Genomic DNA, 8,830 nt, shown 5'->3' with positions numbered 1-8,830 from the left:
CAATCACAAGTAATAAAATTGAAACTGTGATTAAAAATCTTCCAACAAACAAAAGTCCAGGACCAGATGGCTTCACAGGTGAATTCTATCAAACGTTTAGAGAAGAGCTAACACCCATCCTTCTCAAACTCTTCCAAAAACTTGCAGAGGAAGGAACACTCCCAAACTCATTCTATGAGGCCACCATCACCCTGATACCAAAACCAGACAAAGATACTACAAAAAAAGAAAATTACAGACCAATATCACTGATGAATATATATGCAAAAATCCTCAACAAAATACTAGCAAACAGAATCCAACAACACATTAAAAGGATCATACACCACGATCAAGTGGGATTTATCCCAGGGATGCAAGGATTCTTCAATATACACAAGTCAATCACTGTGATAAACCATATTAACAAATTGAAGGAGAAAAACCATATGATCATCTCAATAGATGAAGAGAAAACTTTTGACAAAATTCAACACCCATATATGATAAAAACTCTCCAGAAAGTGGGCATAGAGGGAACCTACCTCAACATAATAAAGACCATATATGACAAACCCACAGCAAACATCATTCTCAACAATGAAAAACTGAAAGCATTTCCTCTAAGATCAGGAACGAGACAAGGATGTCCACTCTCACCATTATTATTCAACATAGTTCTGGAAGTCCTAGCCACGGCAATCAGAGAAGAAAAAGAAATAAAAGGAATACAAATTGGAAAAGAAGAAGTAAAACTGTTACTGTTTGCAGATGACATGATACTATACATAGAGAATCCTAAAACTGCCACCAGAAAACTGCTAGAGCTAATTAATGAATATGGTAAAGTTGCAGGATACAAAATTAATGCACAGAAATCTCTTGCATTCCTATACACTAAGGATGAAAAATCTGAAAGAGAAATTATGGAAACACTCCCATTTACCATTGCAACAAAAAGAATAAAATACCTAGGAATAAACCTGTCTAAGGAGACAAAAGAGCTGTATGCAGAAAACTATAAGACACTGATGAAAGAAATTAAAGATGATACAAACAGATGGAGAGATATACTATGTTCTTGGATTGGAAGAATCAACATTGTGAAAATGACTGTACTACCCAAAGCAATCTACAGATTCAGTGCAATCCCTGTCAAATTACCAATGGCATTTTTTACGGAGCTAGAACAAATCATCTTAAGATTTGTATGGAGACACAAAAGACCCCGAATAGCCAAAGCAGTCTTGAGGGAAAAAAACGGAGCTGGAGGAAGCAGACTCCCTGACTTCAGACTATACTACAAAGCTACAGTAATCAGGACAATATGGTACTGGCACAAAAACAGAAATATAGATCAATGGAACAAGATAGAAAGCCCAGAGATAAACCCACGCACCTATGGTTAACTAATCTATGACAAAGGAGGCAAAGATATACAATGGAGAATAGACAGTCTCTTCAATAAGTGGTGCTGGGAAAACTGGACAGCTACATGTAAAAGAATGAAATCAGAATACTCCCTAACACCATACACAAAAATAAACTCAAAATGGATTAGAGACCTAAATGTAAGACTGGACACTATAAAACTCTTAGAGGAAAACATAGGAAGAACACTCTTTGACATAAATCACAGCAAGATCTTTTTTGATCCACCTCCTAGAGTAATGGAAATAAAAACAAAAATAAACAAATGGGACCTAATGAAACTTCAAAGCTTTTGCACAGCAAAGGAAACCATAAACAAGACAAAAAGACAACCCTCAGAATGGGAGAAAATATTTGCAAACGAATCAACGGACAAAGGATTAATCTCCAAAATATATAAACAGCTTATTCAGCTCAATATTAAAGAAACAAACACCCCAATCCAAAAATGGGCAGAAGACCTAAATAGACATTTCTCCAAAGAAGACATACAGACGGCCACGAAGCACATGAAAAGCTGCTCAACATCACTAATTATTAGAGAAATGCAAATCAAAACTACAATGAGGTATCACCTCACACCAGTTAGAATGGGCATCATCAGAAAATCTACAAACAACTAATGCTGGAGAGGGTGTGGAGAAAAGGGAACCCTCTTGCACTGTTGGTGGGAATGTAAACTGATACTATGCCACTATGGAGAACAATATGGAGGTTCCTTAAAAAACTAAAAACAGAATTACCATATGACCCAGCAATCCCACTACTGGGCATATACCCAGAGAAAACCGTAATTCAAAAAGACACATGCACACGAATGTTCATTGCAGCACTATTTACAATAGCCAGGTCATGGAAACAACCTAAATGCCCATCAACAGATGAATGGATAAAGAAGTTGTGGTACATATATACAATGGAGTATTACTCAGCCATAAAAAGGAACGAAATTGAGTCATTTGTTGAGATGTGGAGGGATCTAGAGACTGTCATACAGAGTGAAGTAAGTCAGAAAGAGAAAAACAAATATCATATATTAACGCATGTATGTGGAACCTAGAAAAATGGTACAGATGAGCCGGTTTGCAGGGCAGAAGTTGAGACACAGATGTAGAGAACAGACATATGGACACCAAGGGGGGAAAACTGTGGTGGGGTGGGGATGGTGGTGTGCTGAATTGGGCGATTGGGATTGACATGTATACACTGATGTGTATAAAATTGATGACTAATAAGAACCTGCAGTATAAAAAAAACAAAACAACTAATACTAAACTTTCATTGGGTTATTTGCATGGAAATATGTTAATATAAATGTTTCAGACATTACATGAAATTTCTAAAAATCTTATATGTTCTGGTATAATGTTATAAGTCATAATACTAGTTATTACTTTAAAATTTATATCTCAGAAATAACTAATTTTCTTGTCAACTGCATTATTATGAACTTTCATCAAATCTTTAACCGTGGTCATTGTTAAGTCTTTTGTCATTTACAGACAGTTCTGGGTATACTCTGATGCTTTTGCAAATATGTTCCTATAAAAGGGTTTCATCTTCAAGAAATTCATGGAAAAGACTCTGACAAGTACAGGTTTCTGGTAACTGACTGTACTGCTGAACTGAATGAATAAGCATTTTCAGAACTCTAATGAAAAACTGATGAACTCATAAAAGTGCTAACAAAAGATCAAGATGAAAAAAAGAAATTAATTACATGGGACTGAGTGAACTGATGAGGAGGATTATAATTTTTGTGACTTTCTGTTTGAATTAAAAAAAAAAAATCCCACAAGGACTCAGAGGCAAAGAATATACAAATCAATTTTCACTGCAAAGTAAAGGAGCTGTTACAGTGGAGGATTACTGGACTGAATGTCAATATTATGACATAGTATGAGTGTGTTTCATGTTTGGTAATTGCAATCATTGTTGCTTTTGTTGTGGTCATCCATGTACAATGCTTGGTGTCAGTCTATTTATCTCTTGTAAAAATAAAATACAGTGTGTGTGTGTGAAAAAAAAACAAAAAATGTTTAAGACATTAAGACTCTGTTTACGGTCTAATAAGGGCCACAGGTAGCTTTATAAAAAATTAATTAGCAATCAAAGCAAGTACAATTAACAAAAATATTCACAAAATAAATTATAATTAAAATCATCGTTATATGTGTATATATATAATTTAAGAATAGCTATTTTATGGATAATCCATAGAGAAAAGAAAAAATCAGAAAATGCAAGTAAAACAAAAAGGAAACACATTTTAATAGATATTATTGCGAACAATTATTACTCTTTTGTTATATATTTTTTCAGTTTGTGTAATATGTATGTCTGTATATGTAAATATGTATATGTGTGCATATATATATATATTTTTATGTATATATATATATATATGGAGAAACAGACAGAAAAAGACAGAAAAAGAGAGAGAAAGGGGAAAAAAAATTAGACTTACAGCTCATATCACAACAGAAACAATCATAAATGAAAGACAATGTAATGACATATTCATTCAAAGTGCTGAAAAAAAATAACTGTCAATCTAATTCTTTGAGTAATGAGAATATTTTCAATAATGAAAGTGAACTAAAGTATTTTCAAACAAATAAATATCAGGCAATCCATGTTTAGCAGACTTTAATTAAAGGAGAGATACGTAGACATAAAATTAAAATGCATAGAAACAATAGTATATGTTAGGGAAAGGGCAACTGTTATTCTAAAATCTGTGCATTGTCCAAGAAGAGATTAAATTGCCAAGTGATATTACATTTTGAAAAATCAAGGATGCAGACTGTAACCACTAAGGTAACTACTAAAAGAATAGTAAAAGAGTTTTTAACAACCAAACAAAAACGGGGAAGTGGAAAGAAGTGAGACAAAACTGCTCAATAAATCCAAATGAAGGCAAAAAAAGCGGAGACCAAGAAACATAGTTGGGACAAACAGAAAATAGTATTAATATGGTTAGTTTAAAAACTAAAGGTCTAAATTACATTAGATGTAAATGGACTACATGTTTCCATAAAAATAACAATATGCTGCTTACATGTCATGTACATAAATTATAAGCATACAGAAAGTTTGAAGTAAAAGCATGAAAGAACACATACCATGTAATATTAACAAAATAAAGTTTGTGTAACTATATTAATATCAAACAGAGTAAACTTTAAGGCAAAACACATTGCTAGAGACACACGGAGGCATTTCATTATGAGAAAAGCATCAATTCACAATTGAGTATAAACTTATACATCTCTATCACTTACTAAAGTGTATTCAAATATTTTAAAGCAAACTGAACAGAATTACAAACAGAAATTCAAAAGTTTATAATCACCTTGACAGATTTTAAAACAACTTTCTTAGTAATTTTAAGAACAAGAATAAAAATAGGGAGAGTCAAGACATTCTTGAAGAAGACAAAATAGAGAAATTGCTTTACCAAGCAATTAAATGAAATCAAATTAAATTTGTATGTTATATAATTAAATTATGTACCAAGACTTATTAAGTTACAGTGATTAAGATAGTGTGGTGCTTTGACCCGTGGGTAGAAAAATAGCCCAGTGAAACAGAGTGGAGTCCAGAAACAGATTATGCATATATGGAAACCTGATTTACAGAAAAGGTGGCACTGAAGTACGACGGGAGAAAACAGTTGTTTTCAATAAATGGTGTTGGGCCAATTGGATTTATATATGGAAAAAAAATGTAAACCCTACATCATACCATACAAAAGAATCAATTTCAGATGAATTATAGACCTAAATGTAAAAGATAAAATACTAAAACTTTAGAAAATAATGTTAGAATATGTTCATGAACAGGATAGAGAACATTTTCTTAAGTATGACACAAATTCATTCAACATAAAAAGAATGAATAAAAATGGATTCTATCAAAATTAAGAAATTCTGTTCATCAAAAGACAATGTTAAGTGGGTGAGACAAGTCACAAAAAAATATAAATAACACTGACAAATCATACAAAAATAAAGCCAAACAGCCCAATAAAAAGGGTACAAGTGACTTGACTAAATAGTCTATTAAAAAAAAAAACAAACAGTTCTAAGGATTCAACTTCACAAGTCAGTAGGGAAATGAAAATTAAAACCACAATGTGATATTACTTCATTCCCACCAGAATAAGTAAAATTGAAGTATCTTACAGTACCAACTCAAACTCTCATACAGTACTGGTGGGAGTGTAAACTAGTTTAGCTACTTTGGAAAACTGTTTGGCATTATTTAAGTTAAACATATCTGATAACCTAGCAATTCCTCTCCTAGGTATGTGAACAACAGAAATACATTCACATGCTTAGCAAAAGACAGCTACAAGAACGTTCACAACAGCATTTGTCACAATAGTCCCTAAAGGGAAATAATCCAAAAGATTATTGATGTTAGAATGGACAAATAATTTGATATAATTAGACAAGGGTATACTGTATAGCAGAGAAAATGAATAAACCAAGCTCCATCCAACAAATGAATGGATCTCACAAACATGATGTTGAATGAGAGAAGGAAAACACAAAGGACCTTATACCTCATACTTCCATTTATATAAAGTTCAAAACTGGAAAACTGCACTATGGTGTTAGGAGTGAAGACAATAATCATCTTGGGGAAGAATAAAAGGAAATGAGATGGTGATTGAGAGGGAGGATGAGAAAGCATCTAGATTATCTACAACATTCCATTTCTAAACTTGTATGATTATAAATTAGATATTCACTTTGTGATCATTTGTGGAGATGTAATGCAGGTCTTCTGTACTGTTTGATACATGACTTATATGTCAATTTTTTTTTAAGTTCTATAAAAGGGAGAAAAAGAGAAGTTACATAGGTTTCTTTAGTTCAGGACTTCTGTGAGAATTTAACACACATGAGTCTTCAAGTGTAGGAATATATTATGTAGTTTATCCTGACTTACTTGATCACAGAAAACTTCTTCTTAACCACTGAAGGATCTGTGGTTTCCAGGGAATAGTCTGGGAATCTCTGAACTTCCTGTAGTTCATAATCATCCATAGCAATCCTTATGCTATTATAGTTATTTCTAGAAATCAACAGGAACAAACCTTATTTGATAAATGTACAGAAGGCTTGCTAGAATGTTGTCCTCAGGGTTGACAACTATAGCAGCCTCACTAATAAGATTACATTTAATAGCCAGAATGCAGCCTTGACTGCTAAAACAAAATAACCCAAAATAAGAGCGGTGTGCTTATACAAGATAGTTCACATTTCTTGGAAGTCCGAATACCATTCCAAGGCTGGTATGGTGGTTCTGCTATCATCAAAAGCCAAGGCTCATTCTGCCATCTTGTTCTGCCACATTTCTATATGAAGCTTTCTTCTCATGGCCCATGATGGCTGTTGGAGCTCCACCCATCACACATCCACATTTAAGCTAGTGGTATTAGGGAAACGGGAAAAGGTAGGAGGGAATACTTCTCATTTTAAGGGGATGGCCTAGAATTAATATATATTATTTCTACTTTCTCACCATTAGTAAGAATTTAGTCACATGGCCACACCTAGCTGCAAGGGAGGCTGGAATAAGCATCACTGACAAATTAATATATAGATTTATTTTACTAAAGGAAGAGAGAGAGGATAGGGATTGGGGGGAATGTCCTTGATCCTTCCCTAAGTAAATTCCTCCAGAGGGAGTTTTAAAAGATACTCCCTTTCATTGGTATATCCTACAAACAATATCAGTGATAAAGTACAGGGAAATCAGAACCTAGATAAAAGTAAAAAAGACCTGCAGAAAGGAACAATGATGGCCAGTTTCAGTGGCATTACATCAACAGGACTCTGGTTATTTCTGCGTTTTAGAAGAGGGAGGCAATCTGGAGAATGTTCCATCTTTGACAGAACACCTACGCAGCTGGTTCACCAGGAAAGTGCTGCAGAGAATGTTTCCACCAGATGACCAATATGTGCTGAACATCTGTTTGTGTGAAGTCGTGTCATATGTTGGAAACAGCAGGAGCTTTGGAGGTCAAAAGGACCTGGCTGTGAACTTTGCTTTGCCACTTCCTACAGTATGACATTGCATAATCTTCTAACCCCAAACCAAAAGCAAACCAAACCCCACCAATGTCTGGGTTTTCATTTTAGTGTCTTTTCATCGGTATTGATTGCCTCTTCCCATGAATCTTATTTCAGTGTGTAAACATTGCTGCTTCTCCCGAAACCCCACTGCCTGCAAGACACCTAATTAACAGGTGCATTTTGAAAGACACCTAACAAAAGCCTCCCTGTGTATCTGAGCCCAAGGACCCTCATTAGTAAATGAGAGGTGATTATTTATACCACTTCTATAATTAAAAATTCTGAAAACTAATTACAATTATCCATCAGTATTTCAACATGCCAGAACTGAAGATCTTGACCTTCCTTGCAGCATTGTTCTTTCTTCTCTTCCCATTCTAATCTCCTCAAGGGCCCCACTGCTTTCCTTTTGAAAACTCTGCAGTAGCTCTCTAGTTCCCAGAACGTAATTGTTTGTTTTCCATATATTTCCTCCAGTTCCCGGCTGTTAGAAGGGCTATTTTTTTTGTCATCTCTGAAATGGGAAGGGAAGTGCCAACAATTGCTTCATCGTAATACCTTGGCTATCCAAATAGATATTTGAAAGATGGAAGACTCGGGTTGCAGCCGCTGTGCCTATGTCCTGATTTGTTTCTCAACCTGTTCTTCTTGTCCTGTGCAACCTGTCAGGGCTTCTAGGTGTCTCTTGTAAACATCACATGTAATTCATAGCCATTAGTTCCACCCATGGATCAAACAGGGAGAAAAACCAAAATATCAGACGTTCCAGTTAATTAAAGTAACTGCATTGAGAAGACTCATCTGAGTCTCTCTTGTAAGTAATTTTTGAACCCCAGATGAAGCAACAGAGAAATTTCCATCGGTTGATTACATCTTCATCATCATCATGACACCACCATCATTATAATGATCCCAACACATTGGCATTGGAGCCCCCCCTCACTGGCTGCACAACACCCCACACTGTGGGCATGGGAGTTCATGCTAGCATGGAAACCAACCAGGCCTGCTTCAAGCAATGGCCATATGCCATTTCACAAGATAGGATAGCTTCTGGAAATTGTTCTGTAGATTGACTCTCAAATGCCCCAAGGAAGCTGAATTTTCCAGCCATGTGTGTCTGCACGGGCTTATGGTTTAAAATGACATCTGGTGAGGAGTTTCTCACTAAAAGACTTTGGATAGTGCTAAGAAGGGAGAAGATTTAGGCCACTACCAAGAGCTGGATTTGATCATCAAAGTTTTGCTAGAATCAGAGAAAAAGTTCTCTACTTTCAAAGCTAAGGATAGTAGGTTGGAAAGTATAGTCTCTGGACCAACTTCACAGGGTC

This window comes from Eubalaena glacialis, chromosome 3 (genome assembly GCF_028564815.1).
Source record: "Eubalaena glacialis isolate mEubGla1 chromosome 3, mEubGla1.1.hap2.+ XY, whole genome shotgun sequence".
NCBI lineage: Eukaryota > Metazoa > Chordata > Mammalia > Artiodactyla > Balaenidae > Eubalaena > Eubalaena glacialis.
The sequence above is the reverse complement of the archived record's forward strand: the minus strand, read 5'-3'. Positions refer to the sequence as shown.